This window comes from Eleutherodactylus coqui, chromosome 4 (genome assembly GCF_035609145.1).
Source record: "Eleutherodactylus coqui strain aEleCoq1 chromosome 4, aEleCoq1.hap1, whole genome shotgun sequence".
Classification (NCBI taxonomy): Eukaryota; Metazoa; Chordata; class Amphibia; order Anura; family Eleutherodactylidae; genus Eleutherodactylus; species Eleutherodactylus coqui.
In genome coordinates this window covers 190,663,643-190,688,524 of record NC_089840.1, presented here as the reverse complement: position 1 = coordinate 190,688,524, position 24,882 = coordinate 190,663,643, and positions in this window count along the sequence as shown.

The following is a 24,882-nucleotide window of genomic DNA, read 5'->3' as shown; positions in this document are numbered from 1 at the left end:
TGGAATGCAGAAGTGTCTCGCAGCCTGACTGTGGGGTTCCGGACCCGAACTCAGAGCATCATATATGCGTATGATGCTCCAGATTTGGGTCTGGAGATATACAGTCCGTCTGGGACACACTTCTGCACTTCGCACTCTGTACGTGAAGCGGGATGTGAGCAGGCTCTTAATCTGAACGAAATGGACAAATCATTTTAGATTGAGTTATAAACTGTTTAAATAGGTTACCCCATGAAAAATATGGTTTTTAAATCCAGCACACAGTTATAAACATTTTTTGTATTCACGCTTATTAAGCAAATGTTTATATCCTCAGCTATTCCAGGACTAAGGTTAAAATAGCGCCACCTGTTGTTTTTTTTTTCTGTGAGGGCAAAACCAAAAATTGAAATGAACCCGAGGGTAGTGGTGACCTACATATAATATCACACTCAAAAGGGCCACTGGTGAAAAATATCAACCTTCCGCTACTAATGTAACCAATTAATTACTTAGCTTTATTTATTGCTATTTATGGAGATCAATTTCATTTATTAAACAACTGAAGCCTGCACTACAAACAAAAGTTTAAAAGTTTTGGAGGCTGTTTTCCTCTTCGCTTCATTGACTATCCTGTTTGAACAGTCAGAAATTAACAGCTAGAAGTGGAGGGGACCACTAAATCCCTACCTAAACTTGCTTATACATTCATTCTTTTCCTAAATTCAAAATAAAAAAAAACAAACTAAAATGCAGCCTCCTAACATGTTCCATCACATGAGCAGCTTCTTCAGGGATCAACAGGGCTATAATGTAGGGATACTGCTCTTTGACACTATTTATTATATCAAAGAGGAGTGTAATAATAATAATTTTTATTTATATGACGCCAGCATATTCCGCAGCGCTTACGAGACAGGGGGAAACAAACAAAACCACTGTTACATGTAGTAATCACTTGGTGGAAACAGTAGGGGTGAGGGTCCTGTTCCAACGAGATTACATACTACAAATAATTCGGTGATACTGAAGGTAAAGGGGCTATAGATGTGCACTGTATGACGAAGTGGGGAGTGTGGGATGCTATGCACATAGACAATGGTCAAATTGTGCCAAATAGTGGCTGACTCGGTATGACTGCAGGTGTAGTGGCCCAGAGTGAGAGTGTATTTGTATTTGTTCCTGAGGTGTATTTATGTTTGTCTCACGTCACTGTTGTGGATTATGTTGTGTGATGTGTATTGACTTCTGGATATAAATTTGGTGAGAGAAGAATTTAAGAACAAGTCTTTGCCTACTTTTGCTTAAGACTGTTGAAACTATGTGATGGAACCACACCGTTTAAATTAAGAGTAAAGAGAAAAACCGAGTGCCTTCAGTTTTGTAAAAATTATTCCTTTGTCTGTGGACTTTGTTATTTACACTGAACATTGGAAAGGGGCACTGGCATCACGAAGACAATTAGGTATTGAACAGTTCCATACACAGGTGTTATTTACAGGACCTGTGAGTGGCTGGTTTAACTAAGTTTTAGGGCCTTGAAGGAGAAGGTGGTAGAGCCACCCGTGACAAAAGTAAGTGTTCTATCCCACCATCTTCCCCAGCGTCCAGGGTATTGCTGGGCCGCCACACAGGGGGCAGTTGATTGCAGGTAGCTGGAATGCAATCAGTAGGACAGGGAGCATGTTAATAGGCGGAGTACAGAGGGGTTTGGTTTAGGGGATATAGTATACCCCCCCTGAAGAGCTGCGTTTTTAGAGCATGCCTGAAGTTGTGTGAGTCAGGGATTGCCTAGATAGTTTTTGGTAGTGTGTTCCAGAGGACTGGTGCTGCTCTGGAGAAGTCTTGGAGGTGGGAATGAGAGATTTGAGTTAAAGGGGCGCTTAATCTGATTTTGTTAGCAGAGTAGAGGGAGTGGGCTGGGTGGTGGATTGAGACGAGGGAAGCAATTTAGGGTGGTGCGATGCTAATGAGAATCTTGTGGATGAGGGTGGTGAGTTTAAATTGAACTCTGTATTTGACGGGCAGCCAGTGCAGTGACTGGCACAGGGCAGAGGCGTCCGAGTAGCGGCTGGACAGATAGATGAGCCTGGCTGCCACATTCAGGATGGGTTGGAGAGGGGAGAGTCTGGCACGGGAGTTGGCTGAACAGCAGCGAGTTGCAATAATCAAGCAGAGAGTGGATGAGGGCAACAGTGAAACGTTTTAGTGTGTCCACGGTGAGAAAAGGGTGGATTGTACCTACATTAGACACAGCTAATAGTGATGATAGACTAATGTGTCTGCCGATAAAATAGAAAGGGAAATAAGCTTATGGTAAAAGTCCAAGCGGATTACAAGTTGTCTTTACTACATAACTAGACAGTATATCCAATAGAAAAAGCTGTAATTTTAACAGTTCAATGATTGGTGATTGAAAATTTGAAAAAAGAGTACAAGAGGAGCCTGGACGTCTTTCTTTAATGATACAATATTATATGTTATATCACTGACTACTTTAGGAGGGTTGGTGATCCGGGGACTATTCCAATTGCCAGATTGGAGTCAGGAAGGATTTTTTTTCTCCTAAATGCGGAAAATTGGCTTCTACCTCATTGTTTTTTTACCTTCCTCTGGATCAACATTGGGGATCTTTTTTCAGCCTTACATACTATGTTACATGATACACTACCTATCAGTAGAGTTGAGCAAACATACTCTGCCGAGCTTGATGCTCGTTCGAGTATTAGCGTACTCGATGGTGCTCGTAACTCGCCCCAGTTTTTGGCTCCTCCCTGCTGTGACGTGCCTGTTTTGGCCCCTCCCCGCCGCGACACAGCACGCGTCATTGGCAAATTTTTTGTCTGGCAGGGGATAGAGAGAGAGACAGAGAGAGAGAGAGACAGAAAGAGAGAGAGAGAGAGACAGAGAGAGAGAGAGAGAGAGAGAGAGAGAGAACACAAACCAAGAAGAAAAAAAAAAAGCTTGGGACCCGGCGTCCCACATACAAAAACGCTCGAGTCTCCCATTGTAGTCAATGACGTTCGTTACTCGAGTTTTGGCCCCTCCCCGCCACGACACAGCACGCGTCATTGGCAAATTTTTTGTCTGGCAGGGGATAGAGAGAGAGACAGAGAGAGAGAGACAGAGAGAGAGAGAGAGAGAGAGAGAGACAGAGAGAGAGAGAGAGAGAGAGAGAGAGAACACAAACCAAGAAGAAAAAAAAAAAGCTTGGGACCCGGCGTCCCACATACAAAAACGCTCGAGTCTCCCATTGTAGTCAATGACGTTCGTTACTCGAGTAGAGCTCTCGAATTTTACGATAAGCTCGACTCGAATAATGCGGACTCAAGCATTTGGGTGCTCGCTCATCTCTACCTATCAGCACTGTGACATCACTAGCTACATAGCAGCATATGTAAGAATAGCCATTGGACAAGTGTCAATCAAATAGTGAAAACACCACTGATGCAGAAGAACGTCACAGCCAATACCATAAACTATGCAGTAACAGTGCACATCTACTATTGTAATGGGATTTAGCCTAATGCTATAGCAAATATACCGACTAATAGGAGATAGCACTACCTTCATCATATCAATGCTGTATATTTATTAATAAAACCTATATACTATTTATATGGCTATTGCTGATGTTGTCTTAATTCAAATAGTCTACAAAAGTAAGTTAAAGGGAATCTTTAACTCATTGCATGACTCATTCCTGCACTGTGTCCCCGTGAAGTCAGTACAGGCAGAGAGTGACTCTTTTCAGACGGCTCTGTGAGTGCGTTCTCCCATAGAGATGAATGGGGGGAGCAGTCTGTAAAGAGTCAGTCTGTGAGTCCACTGAATTTGCAGGGGCACAGCCCAGGAATGAAGTACCAAGTGAGTATGAAACACAGCTCCACAGATCCCCCCCCCCCCGTTCCCTCATCTTTGAGACCCGTAATGTTGTGTCTGGGGTTCAACGGTGATAACAGGTTCCCTTTAATATAAATCATATATTATTGCTGGGATTTAGATTATATCTTACACTTATCATGCTGTCAGCATTACAAAGCTTTTATATAAGGCAATTCTTGATTTATTAATACTAGCAAAGATTGAATACTACAAATGGAGTATTTGGCTGATATTCACATTATTACCAGTAAACAGCTGGCATTCATCTTATTTAAATAGTAGACACATTAGTTATCAACACACAATTTGAGCCAGGAGAGTTTGATATGCGTCAATCATCAGTAAATGTGGTAAGCAATACTTATAGATATACACTCGGAGCCAAAAAAAATCAAGCACCTAAAGAAGTTGTCGGAATCTGCTAAAGCTTTCTTTGTGTGATTATATCGTTGATATAAGTAATATGATTACGGACTTCCGCCCAAGACACAGAGGGAGCAGGACGTGCCTCTCAGAGCTCCTGCCGGCGATACTTCCCAGAGACACCGGGACCCTCTGGAGCCTCCCAAAAGCAGCTGTAGGGGACGGATATCTCCCCCGCTTCCCCCGGGAACCCACCGGTGAACCACCTGACACGACCCGCGGAGAACCGGGACAGAGACAGGGGGAGGAATGGAGCCCACAAAACATCGGCACCTTACCTTCTGGAGACCCCAGGTAGGACCTGCTGAACCGCCAGCCCCCGCCCGAGACCTGCCGGAGACCCCCGCAGCGCCGCGGCCTAGGCGACGCCAGAAGCCGCGGCCTAAATTTCCGGCCGCGACAACCGCTGATCGGAGCCGCGGGAGGAGAGGACCCTGGGAAGTCGCAGGGCAGCCCGGGAGACCAGTCGGGAGCTGTGAGTCTGCCGGGAAACAGCAGGAACACGGTGACCAGGCCGCGGTGAGGGCCACGAACCAACCGCCCGTCCGCGACAGCACCCGCGTGACACAGCATAAGGGCAGAAGCCCCGGAAGACGCCTGGACGGTCCGAGGGACTTCCCCAGAGCGGCGAACTCCCCCGCAGAGCAGCCGGAACGCCGCGGCCTAGCGGCTTTAGAAGCTGCGGCCTAAATTCCCGGCCGCGACACCAGTGACAGGCCCCGCCCACCATAACAGTCGCAGGAGCGGCTCTTCAGAGGGCAACTTCCTCACTGGGAGGCTGCTGACACATCAAGGCCCAGCGGCACTCCTAACACCAACCCCAATGGGCAGGAGACCGCAGACAAGGCCTGAAGCTGAGGCCCAAAGCCCGGGCAGTGACGCTGGTATGACCTTCAGTGTGACCTCGTGAGTAGGGGGAAGGGCACAGAAACCCCCCCAGAGGATCGGGAAGCCCCCACCACCCCGGGAGGAGGCCATACAAAAGCCCTCACAATAAAACAACAAACCAAAGAGAACTGTAAACAAACTCCACCCGGCCACAGTGCCGGACAGGGGCCCCAACAAAACAACAAGGACATAAGCACGGCCTGGGGGGGAGGGGAGGGGAGAACACAGGACAACACAATTAAAAGCAAAATACCCCACAAAAGGAAAGAAAGAAAGAGGGAGAGAAACAAACTAGAGGGGGAAGACACCCAAAAAACACAAGCCCTAGACTCCCCAGGACAGAGTGGAGGAAAAAGCTTAACAAGGAGATCGGAGGGCCTCGACGACGCGGCACGACCACCACTCAGTTGCACCCACGGCTCACTGGGATCGGGGGACGCGACAACAACAAAGAGGCAAACACAACGGTAAATATAACCAAAACACACACATCAATATGCCCATAGACACAGAGACAACAGAATACCAAACACCCAAAACACTACAAATACTATCCTGGAACGTAGATGGACTTAACACACCTATTAAACGAAAATAAGTACTAACACACCTGAAGCGACACAAACCAGACATTGTGTTTCTGCAGGAAACACACTGGAAAAAAGAGGGGAAGGGTGAGCTGAAGGCACCTTGGATAGACGCATGTTACACAGCTTCGCACACATCAGCATCCCGAGCAGTAGCCATCCTAATTAGGAAGAACATAACATACACAACGAAACAAACCATAGCAGATCCGCAAGGAAGATATCTGGTCCTGAGGGTCGATGTAGGTTCACAAACATACTGCTTGGTGAACATTTACGCCCCCAACACAGACCAACCAAAATTCTATACTAAACGAATAGAACAATTACAAACCTATTCAAATGACCACATAATCTTGGGGGGAGACTTTAATGGCATACAAGACGACTCACTAGACAGAACAGGACCCTCCACTCAACCAACCTCAACCACGCACGCACTAATCACACTAATAGACCAACTCCACGTGTGTGACCCGTGGCGACTCTCGAACCCCACTAGCAGACAATATACATGCTGCTCTAACGCCCATCACTCGTTTTCCCGAATTGACTTCTTCTTCTTCTTCAAACAAAATCGTTGAGTGCCACCAACAGTCCATAATCCACCCGACATCCCTAAGCGACCACGCACCAATCACAATAACATTGCAAATGATCCCCTCTCGGAAATTGTCACGGATATGGCGTTTCCCCTCATATTTAAGGGAATCGGAAGACTTCAGAGAATATTTAAAACTACACTGGAACAACTACGCAGACGATAACAGAGAACACATAGACAATATAACATTATTTTGGCAAGCCTCAAAGGCAGTGATGAGAGGCCACGTCATAGGTTACGTGTCCCACAGAAGGAAAAAATTTCAAACAGAATTTGAGGCCTTACATAGCTCCCTTTTGGCAGCAAAAAAAGAATACATAGACTCCCAAAATGACGACTCATACCAAATATTCCTCACAGCAAAACACCTGCTGAACGAATTCGTACATACACATGCACATTGGCAAACGCAACTAACAAAAAACAAATTTTACAGATGGGGCAACAAGACAGGACGTTTGTTAGCAAATCTAGCTAAACAAAAACAGCCACACAAACCAATACTAACCCTAAGACACACTAATGACAACACCCTTACAACAAAACAGGAGGAGATGACTCAAATACTTTACGAATACTTCAAAAACCTATACCGGGCAGAGCCAACCAATACACAAGACATTCACAGTTTCTTAGAAACAATGAGCCTACCGAGACTCACAGAGGAACAGAGAACATTACTGAATGCCAACATACGAGAGGAAGAGGTTCGAGGAGTAATAGCGACAGCAGCGGGGGGGGGAATCACCGGGGCCAGACGGCTTCTCGACGGAATATTACAAAATATTAACAACAGACATAGTACCAGTGCTGACCCAATTATATAACGCAATATAAACGGAAGACACTCAAATAGAGGACTTCGGAACCTCCCGAACAATCTTGCTCCCCAAACAAAACAAAGGCCCGGCAGACCCGCGATCATACAGACCGATCGCACTACTAAATTGTGTTTACAAATTTTTACCCAAAATATTAGCCGACAGGCTTCAATCCATTCTCCCGTCCATACTAGACCCATCGCAAAAAGGCTTCACGCAAGGGCGCAGCGCCTTAAAAAACATCAGAGCCGCCATAGCGGCGACTGTCGCAGCACAAAACCCTGAGAATCCCGTAATGATGCTTCTAAGTTTGGACGCTGAGAAAGCATTTGACAAAATGGCCTGGCCATTTTTAAATATACTACTGAGAAGACGAGGGTTTGGACAGACTTTCACAAACTAGATTAACACAACACAAACAAACGCCACCACAATTCTCACAGTTAATGGCCTCAACACCCCCCCCCCCACATCGACTTATTCAGAGGAGCTCGACAGGGCTGCCCTCTGTCGCCATTACTCTTTAACATATCAATAGACCCGCTACTTAGATTCCTAAGGCACACAACACTCTTTGCGGGAGCACGCTATGGAGAAATAAAGATAAAGGTAGAAGCATTCGCCGATGACCTCTTACTCATAGTTAACAACCCTAGGGAAACACTAACACCCCTACTACAGGAAATAGAGAAAATAGGCAAACTCTCGGGTTATACCCTGAACCTGGACAAAACAGAAGCATTACTACTTAAAGGACCAGCGAAACCTCCATGGGCAAATCAATATCCATTCAAATGGGAAAAACACTCCATAAAATATCTGGGAATCCAAATCACAAAAAAACCCTCTGTACTTTACAACACAAATATTGAACCATACATCAAAAAACTAGAAACTACCCTAAATGTATGGAAAAACTTCATGGTCTCCTTCTTGGGGAGAATTAACCTCCTAAAGATGGTGGAATTACCAAGATTACTATATATCCTACACTCGCTACCCATATTCTTAAAATTAAAAGACATAAAGGAGATCAACTACCTATACAGAAACTTCATTTGGGGGGGGGGGGGGGGGGGACGACGACCACGTATTGCTCTCAAAACCCTACACAAACACAAAGATAACGGCGGCGCCAATCTACCAAACATACGGGACTATAATTTAGCAGCACAAGCACGAATTATCCATGACTGGATTTATTCCAAGTCACAGTTCACAAATACACAACTTGAACAGGCAATGGCTAACCCAACGCAACTACAAAACATACTTCATCAACCATACTCAGAATTACCAGGAAAAATCAAACATAACCCTCTGATACTGGCAACATGGAAAACATGGAACAAATTACGCAGAGACAGTCAAACATCACCGCACATATCCCCACACCTATCACTCATAAACAACCCTAACTTTCAGGGTGGAAACCCCCATAACATTTTTCTTGAATGGAAGACACATGGATTGGATTCAATAGATAAACTATTACACAAAAGGGAAAAACAAATTCTAACCCAAGCAGAAATAAAACAAAAATACCCTGAGCTTCCGATCCCACTATTCTCATATCTGCAGGCCAGACACTACATCACGGAACTCATACCACAACTCCAAGAACCTGACTGGACACAGACAGGAGACACTTGGATCTCCAAGAAAACGGGAACCCGGGGAATGATATCTAGACTATACAGAGCAATTAGGAACATGAGAGAGGAAGAGGACATTGACCCAGGGGTCAGGAGGTGGTCCCAGGACAACCCAGACCTCATACCTAATTAGGGACTCTCTGTCATCAGCCCACAAATATCTGCCATCGGCCAGATTTCTGGAGATGAGGCTACAAATAACACACAGGTCATACCTCACCCCAATCAAGGGATTTTACATGGGAATCTACGATACCCCAAACTGCTTTAAATGCAGGGAACCAAACACCAATTTATACCACAGTCTGTGGACATGCCCCCTGATAAAAATATTTTGGGCCCAAATACGCGAATATACCATATCACACCTGACAAAATTCTGCCCACAAGAACCAGCCTGGGCAATATTTGGGTACCTAGACCCCAAGACATATCACTGTGCTAGAGGAGTAAGAAAATTACTGCACTTCATAGCAGCAGCAGGACTAAAAGCAATTTTACAGACATGGGTGCAACCAACAAGCCCCCCATTTAGATTGTTCCTGGAAAAACTTGCATTCTTGTTTCAAATGGATTGGGCAGAAACATCTCTATTCAAGGAGAAAATGGTGCAGTCTTTCTTTGAAACGTGGGGAAGCTTTATCCAACTAATGCCACAGAGAGTAAAAGAAAAACTAAAAAATTCCTTTTACCACACCTATTGGTTCCAGGAGCGAGTAGCGGTGGGAGATATGCCTGTGTAGGGTGAATCATTGGTCGTGCCGTGGTCGAGCGGGGCCTCTACATTTTCCGAAGATCTCCAACTTGAAGGTCAACAGACTAAATATGTTACTATCAGAACGGGTCAGGAGTTTGGTTTAATGCATGTGTTTCTCTCCTCCCCCCCCCCCTCCTCCCCGATCTCTTCCCACCCCGCTGACACTCCCCCCAAGAGGGCTTACTATTATTATTATTTTTGTTTTTTCTGCTGTCCTCCCTCCCCCCCACTTTTTTTTTCTTCTCCCTCCTTCTCCCCACCCCAGCCCCATCCCCCTTCTTCCCCCCCAGTTATATAAAAATGTTATGCAAAATATGAATCAGGAGGACTTATACACCTATGATGCTAAAGTATCAAAAACAACTGTAATGATAAGATTTGTCCTGGTTTATCTAATAAAAACAAATAAAAAAAAAAGTAATATGATTACAATATCAGACCAATAAATACTGAATTGTGTTACTTTATGATAGTGTTACTGAATGAAGTCACTTACACATGGGCAACAAACATGTGCGATTTTCTCTCGATGTATGTTTTTTGCGTATAACTCCTAGCTACATTACTTAAAAATAAAAATTATATATATATATATATATATAGATATATATATATATATATATTACTTAGCATTTGTCACTGTAGGGTTCAAAACTAAAATATAACTTTTATTAAATCTTTATAAAAAAGAACTTGATGAACAAGTCTCAAATAGGACACACATATAGCTAAAAGAGAGTACTCCTTAAACAAAAATTCCCAGAGATGACGGAATGGCCGTATTTTCGGGATAGAGAATTTAAAGCTATACAGCTTTAAAAGGAGTAGACCATAGAAGGTTCAAAACAATCAGTGATTTGCTACAGAATTATGTAGTGTAGCTATAACCTTTTACTCAAAGGGTCAAACTAGCTAGTACGTTCAGAAGTTTCTCAGAACACCAACAACCTCGAGAAGTCTCCGTAGCCCTCTAAACGAGGGGTTAACTCGGTGATTGGGTTCAGAATTTTTGGAACTTCACACGTTACCCCAGCCTAGTTTAGTGCACAGAGGTATACATAAATCCCTCTAAATTGCACTCCAATAGAGACTTCAGGGTAATCTCAGCAGAAAAGAGAAGATCCACTCCTCCCAGATCTAGTCCACTATATATAGATAACTTCCCATGTGGCTATATCTGATGGAGAATAGACCATTGATAACTTAGAAAAAATTCCAAAATTGATTACTTCCAATCCAAAATAAGGAGAGGAAAGATAATCCATCAATTATATGGAATAGTCTTAGGACGTCACTTCTTAAGAAAAATTACGCGGTTCGACGCGTTTCTGCTACAGTTAGAGTAGCGTCATCAGGAACCAAATTCCATATCTGGACGTCAAAAAGTCAGTAAACAACGTCCTTAAACTGCTCGACAAAAATTAGATTGTAGCGGAAGTTGTAAAGGTAAAGGAGAGGTAGACGATGCTAGCATTCAAAGGGTTAAATATCCCCCAGAGATTCCCCCCTAGAAAGCAATAAGAACGAGAGAAGGTAGCAGCAGCAGCCTCTGTGGTAGGCTGGCGGCTAAATCGTTTTTTGTGCAATGCGATGCTACTTCAATATAAGAAACTACTTCTCTAATGTATCAGGATTTTCGGGTGGGGTGGGGGGCTTGAAATATAAACCCTACCCCGAAAATAACTCCTAGCTACATTACTTAAAAATAAAAATTATATATATATATATATATATATATATATTACTTAGCAGATGCAGCCCCGATCTTTCTACTTCAGAATGGCAGTCCTCTCTTGCCGACACATGCTCACTTCCTGGTTATAGGGGTTCATAAATCCCACCTCTGGGAAGCGAGGGATCTGATTGGCCCTCAAGCGCTGTGGCTTAGCCAATCAGTGCAGCACTCGAAACAATCACAGCCCTCACTTTGGTTCAACGAGCACTGCCCTGATTGGCTGAGCCACTGTGCTTGAGAGCCAATCAGACCCCTCGCTTCATGGAGGCGGGTGTCAGGATGTGCTGCTGGGATCTGTTGTACTTTGTACTCCTAGCAGCACAGCTACAGGGTGTTGAGGGTTAACTGAGCTGGCTGGGTGTGGTACTTCCTGCTAGCCAATCTCCTGGGTCTGTGCTCACATATAAACCCAGCTCTTGGTCAGACTTTGGCTGGGTCCCAAGGTGAGCAGTCATGTTACGGCTGTGTTCTGTAACTTGTTATCAGTCATGTTTAGCTTGTTCCCACTCTGATCTGTGTTTGCAAGTAGGTCTGTTGTGTTTCTCTGCTTCCAGTGTGTCAGTTGGTGGATCCCTGACACAGTCCCCTATGTCAGCTCTGTGGCAGACTGTCTATTCCCCCTGGTATGAGGACACATAGACTTGCTGTGAGTTTCATCTGTGTTCTTATGAGCTCTGGGTAGAGTCCGTGCTGGTAGAGTCCGTGCCCTGGTTGTCTGTCCTGTTGCAAGCTTGCTGTGTGATCTATGTCTTGCTGGTTCATGTCCGTTTGTACATTTGTTTCCTGTCAGTTTTCTGTCAGCTTGCTGTGTGCCCTGTGGTCTGTCCTAGTCTTGCTGGTTCATGTCTGTTTGTACATTTAAAATCTGTCAGTTCTGTGTGAACTCTGTCCGGTTCTGCTGGACTCCTGGTCTGGTTAGTGTAGGGACTAGCAGTATAACCAGGAGCCGTGAAGTGGCCTGCTAGCTTTCACGTTTTGTACAAAATGTTAACTAATACCTGGTATTTATATTCAGCTTCCTATCTGTCACTAGTGTCTGCATTGTGGCTGCTGTATGCTGTGTATTCTGGCTCTGTGTCCTGTTCAGTCCCTGTCATTTGGCATGTGAATGTGTCCTGTTCTGCTGCATGGCTGCTAGGATCAGCTAGGGGCCAGATCCGAAGACCGCTGGGCTGCCCTATATTGGGGCGAATTCCCCGCTTAGGTAGGGCCACGTCATCCTCCCGTGTAGCACAGGGTCAGTTGCCTGAAACCCGTGTGAATACTGTGTGCAACCGTTGTGCGTCCATCCCATTCCAATCCCCCTTTGGTCACGATCGTGTGGGCCCTGTGCTTAGTTTACCCACACGATTGTAACAGCGGGATTTACGAACCTCCGTTACAAGGAAGCAACCTTGTGTCAGCAAGAGAGTACTGCCAGCACATTGCTATAGCGCCGGAGATGAGTAGGAGGACCGGGACCGCGTTTGTTAGGATATTTATATATATATATATATATATATTTTTTTTTCTTTAAGTAATGCAGCTTGGGGTTATTTTGGGTGTAGGGCATATATTTTAAGCACCACCAAAACTCCTGATACATTGGGGTAGGGTTTATGTTTGAGGTAGGTCTTATTTTCGGGAAAAATCCCAGCACCTGGAAATGGTTCAGATAGATACAGGTGCATGCAACGATGGTGCGACCTATCTCTGGATGGTGGACGACACAATAGTTGGATCTGCTTGTGCTTGTCTGACAGTCAGATGATTATCTCTACTGTTGGTCTATGGAGGATGTCCTGAGCTGGTCACCTTGTGTGCCCTCGTGCATCCACTGGTCCCAACATGTTTTTTTCACTTGGACAAATAGTCAGAGTAATAAAAAAATCACAGTATGTTCTATATTTCGTCTGATTCTAGGACGGAAATAATGTGCAGTGTTGATTACATTGCACAGAACATGTACAGATATGATATCCATGTACTGGTCAATCCGTGTTGCTCCCCTGACTTTTGAGTGAATTTTTTTTAATGCCCCTTGTGCAGGTACCTAAAGGCAGGAAAAATAAAGACCAACATTCTTTCATCAGATAAAGGCTGCAAAGGAAAACCCTTGTTTAAACCATCCTGACTCAAAGAGTGTTGCCTATAAATTCTTCCCTTGAGAGCAAGGCTCACTTGTTATTGCAGATTATACTAAACTTATTTTTAGAGGAGAATGGGAGCTCCTGCTGTATGATAATCCTAGGGGTCATATATTGGACACAGTGACATTTGGCTAATATTTCTTAAGGTTTTGTATTTATCCAAAAGGGAATTTAGCACTGATTCCAGAATTAATGACGGTAAAGGAATTTTCATGTGACCTCTACTGAAATATTCATAATGCCCATGAATGTTTTATCCATTTCTACTCACATATCACCCAGAGAATGGCTGCAGTTTTTTTGGCCGTGATCATAAAAAATAGATATATTCTTGTAATGTCTTACCAGGGTTGTAATGTAATACAAATCATCCGCTTAATCTGCTTTGTTCACCATGTTCAACACTATAAGAGCCACTGGCACATCTGTTGCTGTGATGTCTTACTTTCTTTCTTAATGCTTTTTTTTACACTGATCTGTTTCTGAGTAGCTGTACCAGAAAAAAGTCGTAATTTGGCCATGACATCATTTTGAATTACTACGGCAAATTTATATATATACATATAAATCAAATAAAGTGCATTGTGCTTTATTCACCCAGCACTATGCATACACATACAAACAACACTAAGCCATAATATAAAATCCACTGATGACAAGTGTGACAGGTGTAGTGGATGACATTATCTAACCTAAGGCCCTGGCGGGGGACACTTAGTTGTCAGATCACATCACACTCAGCAGACCCTACTTTGCACATACCAGTCTCTCTCAGGAACACACTATTCACCCCCTTCCTGTCCATACCACAACTCCTTCCCCAGACACAGCCTTGCCAATTACAGTGCCTTCTTCTGTAAGTTTTAGCTGGTTAATCCTTTATTTTCCTATTGTGGTAACAGCAGGTTACAAAGTCAGAGTCCTGTCTGCAACCTTATCAAGATGCTGTGGCATGACCTGAAGAGAGCTGTGCATGCAAGGCATCCTAGAAATAATGATGAACTAAAACACATCTGCAGGGAAGAATGATCCAAAATTCTTCATCTATGTTGTACAAATCATATTTTAAGGAACATGAAATGCTTGGTGAAGGTGATTGCTGCTAAAGGTTGATCTACAGAATATTATATTTAAAGGGGTTTAGAAAAAAAATCAATACTTACCTTTTCCTACCCAGGCAGTCTTCTTACCGCATCTTCTTCTCACTGATTTTCTCCTGACTCCTCCAATCCCCTGGGTCATGTCACCTCCAGCCAACCGCATCTTCTTTTCCTGTTTTGGAGCATCCATTGTCTGCAATTCACTTTCTGAAAGCTACGAGTGACTGTGTTTCGCGCAGGCTGTTGAGCATTCGGCTCTCCCTGCTAGGTAGTGAACACTATGTCACTAGTGACCAGGTAGCAATGGATACTTCGTCAAAGGAAGAAGAAGATCCGGCCAGCTGCAGGTGACGTGCTCCAGGGGACTGGAGGAGCCAGGAGAAGATCTGGTAAGAAATAGGTAAGTATAGAATTTTTTTTGTAATTACAGAACCCCTTTGAGGGTTCATTTATTTTTTTGGGTTTGCACTGTGGATGTTTAATGAATGTGCCCCCTATCAGACCTAGACATTCCAACTGTTTGTGTATTATTAGCTTATTTAGATTGTTTATCAATAAATGTGATCAAGGGCTGATTCACATGAGCGTAATTCACTGTGTGCCGGCCGCATGACACTGTCGCGCGGCATGCAGATAATATTCAGTAACATTGCGTACTTGCTGCGTGCCACTAATTGCCATGCACTATCTTAGCATGTATAAGCACATATCTTAGCATATATATATATGGGCAAAAATATGGAAACACCATACGAAATGCATAGGATTTTTATCATTATCATTGAGCTACCCTTTTGACCCCTGATTGATTGAGAGCTTTCTCGCCAAATTTGTGTTTACTTCACCTCTTGCCCTGCTCTGGGTCTTTTTGGGAGCCAGCTGGTAACAACAACTGAGTGATTCAAACCCCTGACCAATGAAACTTGTTGCTTGGGCAACATCTGTGTTATATTTCCTCCACTTAAAGTCAGTCTCTACATGTCTTCTTACAGTATGATTTATAATCCCATGTAATTTAAGTCATGCCGTTCATACTGTTTTTCCATATTTTGTCCACCCCCTGTATATATATTTTTGCACAGATGTATAGCTATAGGGGTGCTGAAATAGCAGTTGCAACTGAGCTCCAGTGTCTAACAGGACCAAAAGACCACCTAAGAAGACATCATTTTCATAAATGGCACTTGGAGGGGGCTAAAAAAGATGCTTTCGGGCCCAGTTGTTTCAAGTTTTGCCTGTGTCTATACACTGTATCCATGTACATAAACAACCCTTGTTTAATTAGAAGGACAATGTACAATTGTACATTGGTCAAAATATCAAAGCCAACTTTAGAGACATTAATCCAGATTTAAATGACTTAACTGTTAGTATTGATTCTTGTTACCCTGGGAAATAATTATTGAGATGAGCTGGAAAATTTGTTTTTCAAAGATACTGGAATTAGTAAGCAGCATTCATACCGGGAAAGCTGCTTATTGAAGGATATCTGCCAACCATCCAAAATTTTGGGGGACTGTCCAGATTTTCAGGGTCACACGTTTGTATGTGATTTTTTGGACAGACACAATGTACATATCATTCACAGTTGTATGACAATTACAAAGAGGTGTCCTTCATGCAAGTTAGGACAACTGTGGCTTAACCCCTAAGGGACTCTATTCCGTTTTGTCTCTTTGCATTCAGCTATTCACACTTTTTCTTAGCTGCAATTATCAGGAAGAGTTTCGTATACTTTCTAGGTGTTAACTGCAGGCTGCCCTGAGACACCGCCACTCTTCATTTGTCTGGTTGATGGCCCATCCAAAACCATGACATCACCTTGACATCAGGATGTGCAGGGTCAAACCGGAACTAAAAAGCAGCCCTAGCACACAAACCCCACAAGTGCGGTCCCCCTACATACGTACAAAAGCCAAGACATGCATAAGAAAAGACCTGTCTGGAAGCACCGCTCTGTGTATCCTTACCATTACAGGTTAAAAAAATATTACGTAGCACTTTCCATCACTTGGTATTAGAACTCACAATCTATATTCACCTATATTCAACATCATAGAAGAATCTGGAAGTACAAATATATAACTATCTTTGACACTTAACACAGGCATCAACATCTCAAGTGGCTTCATGCTACAGTGGAGAATAGGAGGAATCTATAGCAGTGATATAATACAGGCCTGGTTACCCCATAACCCCATTTAGAGACCATAAAATGTTCGCATTCTTATCAGTGGACTAATTCAATATATCTTCGGATCTATTCGGTTAAGCATGAGGAAGAACCGTGCATAGGTTGGAAAGCCCACAATAACATCATGTATTTTTATTAGCCAATAAAAGTTATCATATCTACAAGATTACTTGGTTTCTCATACTAAGAACAATCACATTTTGCTCTACTGGTCAACATGGTACAAATCTTTTTTCTTATAGTCAACTGAGTGCTTGAAAGATGTCTATGTCCTGTGGCTGCAAAAGAAGGCCAAATCATCATCTGCCCACAACTGTACTTGACAGTTGGAATTTGGTTTTTGTGCTGATATGCTGTGTTTGGTTTTTGCCAAATATGGTACTGGGCATTATGGCCAAACTTCTCCACTATGGTCTATTGTGTGCAAAGTACATTGTTGTAGAAGTCTTGTGGTTTGTTCAGCTGCAACTTGCAAACTTAGCCATATTGCCATGTTGTTTTCAGAAAAAAGAGGCTTTTTCTTGACAGTGGTTCCAAACAAGCCATACTGCAGCGGGCAAGGAGCGGGCCTACGGTCGAGGAGAAGGCGGGAATTAGGATGTCACTCATCACGGTGGCTCTACCATCTCCGCTCTCGTAAGGAAAGAACGTGACCCATCCAGGCTACTGCTAGGGGAGCCGTCAAGGGTAAAACAATTCAAGCGGTGTTGAAGAACTTACAGTTCGATGTCATGTGACGCAACCGTTCCTTCCTCTGAGGTGATACAGGATAATAAAATGAAAGTTCACACGCACAGAGTATAGATGAAAACAAAGCCGGGAACGGTCGGCAATGTTGCTTTACTGAAATACGCCAACTTCAAACAGTCCAGCAATAAATAGGCCAAGGCTTAGCATGGGTGCAGGCAGCATGAATGATGAGACAGGGATCAAAACATAGGATGGCTAGTGGGCCCACAGTCCAAGTTATCTGTGCAGCTCCACTCCTGGACAACTGAACTCTTTTCTTCTCCAAACGCTCATCCTGTCAACACTCACTCTTTTAGACATGTGCCAGCTCTGCTCGACGAATCCTTCTCCTTAGTTTAGTGGGAATGACTCCTGGGAGTAGTAGTCCCAGGGCAACTCAAGGGATATCGCTCCTCTCTCAGCCTGCTCACTGACTTACTGGTTGCTCCTATGACTGGTTACTCCTATTGACTTGCTAACTTGCAAACACATATATGAAGCATGATCATATGACTTCCAACCTCACAACATAAAATGATACATTTCCAGACAGAAATCTCAAATACCAGGCATTTAACCCTTACAGTACTGCAGCTATGCAATACACATCAATCATGTAACACATAGGATACTGACAATACAGTTAGACAAATGTATGCATACTTTTATGGAGGGGCCCCATTACTCTAGGCCACTACAATACTTGGTCAGTCTTTTTCTCATTGTACTGTCATGAACTTGAATATTTTATAAGTAAACTGAGGCCTTTTCAGTTTGAGATGTAGCCCTTGTTTTTTTTTTTTTTGCAATTTTTCTGAGCATTGCACAGTCTGACCTTGGGGTGAATTTGCTGGGACATCCACTCTCAAGAAGATTATTAACTGTCTTGAATGTTTTCCATTTATAAATAATCTTTTTCACTGTAAGGCCTCCTTCCCACGAACGGATTTCCGCCGCGTAATTCGCGGCGAAAATCCGCTGCGTTGCACGCAGCTATTAGGTTCTATTGAACCTAATAGCTCCATGCTCACGATGCGTAATTCCACCGCGGAATTACGCACCGCGATTTCTCCCGTCCTCACCCGCAGCATGCTCTATTTTCTGCGGGTGAGGACGGGCTGTACGCACTGACGGCTTCCATTGCAGTCAATGGAAGCCGTCCATTCACGCTATCTCCCGCTGTAACCAGCGGGAGATAGAGTGAAAAAACGCTTTCCCGCCCACCGCCGAGCGTCATATGACGCCAAATGACGCGGTCCGGCCGCGTCACGTGACACGGCTGGTGACGCGAGAGCGGTGGGCGGTGACGAGCGGTGACGAGCGGTGACGCGGCGGTGGTGGGCGGGGAAGCGATTTCACGCTATCTCCCGCAGGTAAGTATAGGGGCTCTGGGGGGCGCCGTGACGGGCTTCACAGCGGAATATTACGCTGCGGAGCCCGTCACGCTCGTGGGAAGGAGGCCTTAGGGCTCCCACCCACTGGCGTTTTTTTTCCCCTGCGAAATTCGCAGCATTTTTTTTCTCCTGGGGTCTATGGGACTTGTAATGTTAAAATCGCGATCGCGCAAAATCGCAATTTACCGCGATTCGCGGTAAATTGCGATTTTGCGCGATCGCGATTTTAACATTACAAGTCCCATAGACCCCTGCAGAAAAAAAATGCTGCGAATTTCGCAGGGGAAAAAAAACGCCAGTGGGTGGGCACCCTTAAACTATGAACTCCAAATTCTTTGGAAATAGCCTTATGATCCTCCCCGGATTTATGGGCAGCAGCAATTGCTTCTCCAAGAGCATTACTGATGTGTTTCCTCCTTTGCATTGTGTTACAAAATGCCTGAATGCTCCAGACCTGCAAACTGCCAAAACTACTACTTTTTTTTATAGGTGGTCACACTTGTTGATGATCAGTTAATTTAGGCATCTGAATAGCAGAACCTGACTACTACTTAGCCTTTTAATTCCAATAAAAGCATTTATGGTGTACTTAATTTTTCACAGACTACTGTGGCATTTGTCCTTTTTTTTTGTTAAATAAATAATGACATGGTATAATTTGTCATGTTGTGTTTACCTAATTTTATGACCATCTAAGGCTGAATACATACATACAGCCGCGATTTAACCGTGTGAAAACTTGCGCAGTAACAAAATCGTGACATGTCCTATTTCAGTGTGAGCCTCACCGAGGCTTGCACTGGCATATCATCACTGACGAGCCAGCTCTGCACTGCGCAGAGCAGAGAGAGAAGACGCCAAATGGGTAAATGAGAGGTCAATGCAGGGGCCTGGGTTGCATCCTGCTACAAGAGTCTCGCAGTCCGAATTCGACTCAGCCATCTGCATTCACCCTAAGGTCCAGATGTTTTTCTATTATGTTCTGAGGCATAAACCATAGAATTCAAAGAGGGTGTACTTTGTTTTTCTCATAACTGTGGACATATAATCACTCACCTAGCCCCATTCCCACACCAAATGGAGCTCAACGTCTTCAGTCCTGCTTGGGTCTATGGTATGCTATGACTATGAAGTGTGTCATAGGCCGCAAAACACAAAATAGGCTGAGCTCTGTTTGGTGATGCAACAGGGCTAGGTGAGTAATATATTTTTTAATTGAGCCACTATGTAAGCACATAGTGGTAAAAAATGTCAGAGGAAGGAACTGTTAGCTCCCTGCTTAGCCATAGTATACAACTGCATCTGGGTTATGAGGATGGCGATGCAGTTGAACTTGGCGGTTGTCCGGATGTTTCAGGGCACCAGGCTAATGATTCAGGTCTAGAGCTTTAAATGCCTGATACTAGGGATGTCCTTGTGCTGGCCATGTGTACATGGTGTGAATGGCCAAGATGCTCTACCATATTTTACACCAGCAGTTTTTTTATTTTTACCACCATTTTTTGGAAACCTGATCTATCATTTTAGTCTGGCATGTTGATGATAGTTAGATCATAAGACTGATTGGCCATGGTAACAAATCTTAATCCAATGTGTATGGCCATGCAGTAGGGTTATTGAGTAGGACATGACACAATATCACCATGCCATATCACTGGTATAGGTGATTTAACGGTGTTTATAGGGATCCCGCCTCTCATATTCAGATTTTTGCCATTATAAATAGTTTTATTAAATGAATATAGTTTTACATCTTATGTCATCACATATTTGTAGATTGTTAGCTTTTGTGAGCCTGTCCTCGCTCCCATTGTTCAAATTGTTTACTATTGTGTGTAATGTCTGATGTTGTCTGCACATGTGCCCTCTGATTTGCAAGGTACTGTGAATATTCTGCCAGTATATAAATAAAGATTATTAGTAGTCTGTATTTTCTATTCTTTTGCTATTGACAGCTATGTCCTTGTACGTGTAAAGGTGGCAATAAAAGCAGCAAGAACTGCTTAAACTGTGGCTCCTTAGAATGAAAATGTTTGCATCTGTGATGATAAACCCATTTTACAATTGTATCACATCTGCTCAACAATCAGTTTTGGACACTAGTCACAGCTGCAATGACAAATGTGCATTTATCGCTTATCATATGAGAATGCAAAAACGTGAGCATAACTATATGACTTTAATTTCATGCTTACTTGTATAGCTAACAGAATTACATAAGGGATGTAAATGTGATTAGCTTCCAGTTTTTATTATGTGTCTATGTGAAAAATCAAAAGTTTTCGTCCTTAAAAGAAAACAAAATGATACATGTACCAGTGAATATTGGGATGTTAGTGTTTTATTATTCTCTACATTGTTAGGTCATAGCTAGGGTGGTCTCACATCTGTGTCGGAGCCTCTAAACGGAGGTTCTGTCACAGATGCGACTGAAAATAGTGGAAGAAAAAGCGCTGCATGCAATGCTTTTTCTTTCTGCCAAGATATTGTCACTAAGCTTTCTTCCGACCCCTAAATAGTATATAAATCTGTAATGATATGTAGAGTTAGTGCTAGTGTCTGTGGAGTGAGCCATAGCCAAGGTGGCTTAGTATGGCAGTGGTGTTGTTGGGCTACTGGTTGCTTCTCTTATAGGCACTGTATTGCATCTGTGGCTGCCATGTACTGAAGAGTACTGTTGTATCTTGTTACCACCAAAATCTAGGGGTTGACCCAGAGGCGTAACTTGAAGCTCCTGGGCCCCAATGCAAAACCTGTAACAGGGCCCGGAACTTTAATGCTTTATTAATAGTACTGGCCTCCCTATATGGAGAAGAAAGGACTTATGGGCCCCTAAGGCTCCTGGGCCCGGGTGCAACCGCATCCCCTGCATTCCCTATAGTTACATAAGTGGGTTGACAAGCTGCAGCAGTGTATCACCCCCCCCCCCCCCGACATGCCCCTAGCTTCCGATTGGCTGATGCTATGTGTGCTATAGTCTATGGATTCCTTCAATGTGGCTGATAGCTGGCACATAGCTAACTGCACATCTTCAGCAGGGTGCCGCTGACGATGTCCCCTGGCATCATTTTCCTGCTGTCAGTCACCCCGCCGCTGCCATCGGCGAGCAAGAGATGTGAGTGTGCCCTGCGATGTGTGCTAGTGCCACAGCCACAGGCAGCCAACTGCTGTCACTAACCCCTCCCCCGATTTCCGTTGTACGCTCGCCGCTGCTGTGCTGTCTGTGTGCCCGGCACGGTGCTATATTGCCGCACTCTCTGTCTCCGGTGATTCAGCTGATCTAAGTGTGTGGGCTGTAATGCGTACAGTGGCTCCCGGCTCCTATGTCTCAGCCTCCATCAGCCTTTATATGCGTTGCTGTGAAAAAGCGCTGTGGTCCGCAGCCGTGTTTTGGCCGCAGCCTTCTGCAGTCTGGATAACACCTCACCACCTCCATCCCTCTGTCGCTCTGTAGTGCTGCATGCTCTGTTTGCCCTACTACTCTGGTCCTAGGTCCATTGCCGCTGTGTGCCGGCTGTCAGCCACATTGAAGGAATCCATAGACTATAGCACACATAGCATCAGTCAATCAGAAGCTAAGTGCATGCCGGGGGTGTGTGTGTGTGTGTGTGTGTGTGTGTGTGTGATATACTGCTACAGCTGGTCAACCCCTAGTTTCTGGTGGTGACAAGATACAACAGTACAGTAGTGAAGCACCCTCTATAACGCTTTTGCTTTGAAATAGCTAATGCGTAATGGGCTTACCAAATTTATCCAAAATTAAACTAAAAACCTCATGTTCATGCTTATAGAATTTTTTCAGTTTTTGCATGCATAAACTGAAAGACGAAATATAAAAGAACGAATTATCTATCGGCATTCCGTCATTGCGTGCATTTACACTGAACAACAATTGTTCAGATTCTCGCCGGATTTACTGGCCCATGTAAAAGGGCTCTTTGAGCTATTCATAATGCTGTTGGTACTGCAGCAATAAATTGTCTCTTTATGCCAATTATTAATGTAGCAAAGTTTAACTTGACTTGATGTGACGCATTATTTTATCTTAAGCCATTGAAAAGCAATTACTATCTTAACACAACAAAAACCATTGTAAAGAAAACTGTTAAAATGTGTCACAGAAAGTTATCCTAATGCATTAAGAGTCAAGTTAAACCTTGCTACATATGTACCCACTGTAGTCTTGGGCAAAGGAAGTGCATTCTGAAACCCCTGTCTTGGGAACTAGGAGAACTTGTTTTGCTTCTCTACTCACTGCTATCAAAGATTGGACAGAAGAAAAATTCAGAGAAAAGGCTTTCAAAAAACCTTAAAACAGATGAGACCACACAAAGAATGTAACATAACACTAGATGTAAGTGAAGTCAATCAAAGCCTAGGGTCAGAAATACATAGAAGAGTTAAAAGATGTGGATCTTTGTGTGCACTTTTCTATCACTTGCATGTTGTGAGAACCTTTTGTGTGGTTCCTACTTGCAAAGGACCCTTAGTGCCATCTTCTAACATATCTCCATGGTTAGCAAAATCAATCCATAGTGAGAGTTTATGGTTTTAGAGTTCAAAATTGATTTTTTTTTAAAAACTCGTTTTATTGAACAGTATGTATTTCGTACATTGCATGAATAAACAACTTTGGTTACATCATAGGCTCTTGTGATTGTATAATTACATTTAAATACGTTACATTACCATATGCTTGAATTGAATACAGTGTGGCAGTGTAATTGCTCATGGAGTCAGCGGAGGGCCATTACTCTCTCGTATTTTACCGCTTCGTTCTAGGTACGGTTGCTCTCAACAGGCTTTGGAATTGGTCTTGCGTGAATATTGTACTCGTTGATCCGCACCATCTCTCCCATACCCTATCGAATTTCTCGGGGCATTTTCTGTTTTTGTACACTATTTTTTCATATGGTAGGATAGCATTGACTATGCTCTGCCATTTTGAGAGTGTCGGGGGGTGTCTATCCATCCATCTCAAAGCTATTGCCTTGCGGCCATAGAATAGTGTCTTAGTGAGAAATATCCTGTCGTGGTATTGCCACTGTTCTTCGTCTAGAATGCCCAATAAGCAAACTGCTGGGTCTTGTGGTACTGGTATACCCATCAGTTGGGTTAGGAATTCCGTGATTTCTCCCCAGTATGTGTAGATGTTAGGGCAGCTCCATATTAGATGGTTGAAGTTTGCATTGGGGGCTCTACATCTATGGCACTGATTTGTGGGTATCCTATTCATTTTATGCTGTCTGATCGGTGTCAAATAACACTGGTGTAAGATATATAATTGAGTTAGTTTGTTGTTTGCAGCTGGTGATACTGCTGTGTACGTGGACATTGCAGTTTCCCAGTCCTCTCTAGTGAGGGTGGGGATGAGCTCTTTCCATCTTTCCACCACTGTCATTGGCGTTTCAGGGATCTTGGATTGTAGTAGGTGGGTGTATAGTGCCGATATCAATCCTTTGGGTCCCTGGGTGCACAGTATACCTATTAATGGGTACTGTGAGAAGGGTTGTCTGGGTTCTGGGAATTGTGCTGTTAAGGCGTGCCTAAGTTGTAAGTACCTATAGAAGCCCATTCTTGGGATTTGGTGTAGTTGTTGTAGTTGCTCGAAGGAAATTAGTACTTGATCAGTGTATAGATGTTCCAAAGTAGTGACTCCTAGATTTATCCAGAATTGTTTGTCTGGTAGATTCGCCAGGTGCGGTAATGCTCTGTTGTCCCATAAAGGGGTCTCCAGAGGGGTGCCCTCCCGCCTGGTCAGTAGCTTGCATGCCTGCCATACATTAGTCGCAAGTCTGTGGATGGGTAACATCTGTTTCGTCAACAATCCTGGTTTCTCCAAGAGGATCCAAAGGGACGCCTCAGACAGGAAAAACATCAGGTGGTGCTCGGAGTTGGGGAGAGAAGAGCCCGATAGCCAGTGGCGGATATATCTTACCTGTCCCGCTAAATAATAGAACTTGAAGTCTGGTAGTGCCATTCCTGCCATTTCTTTGGGTCGT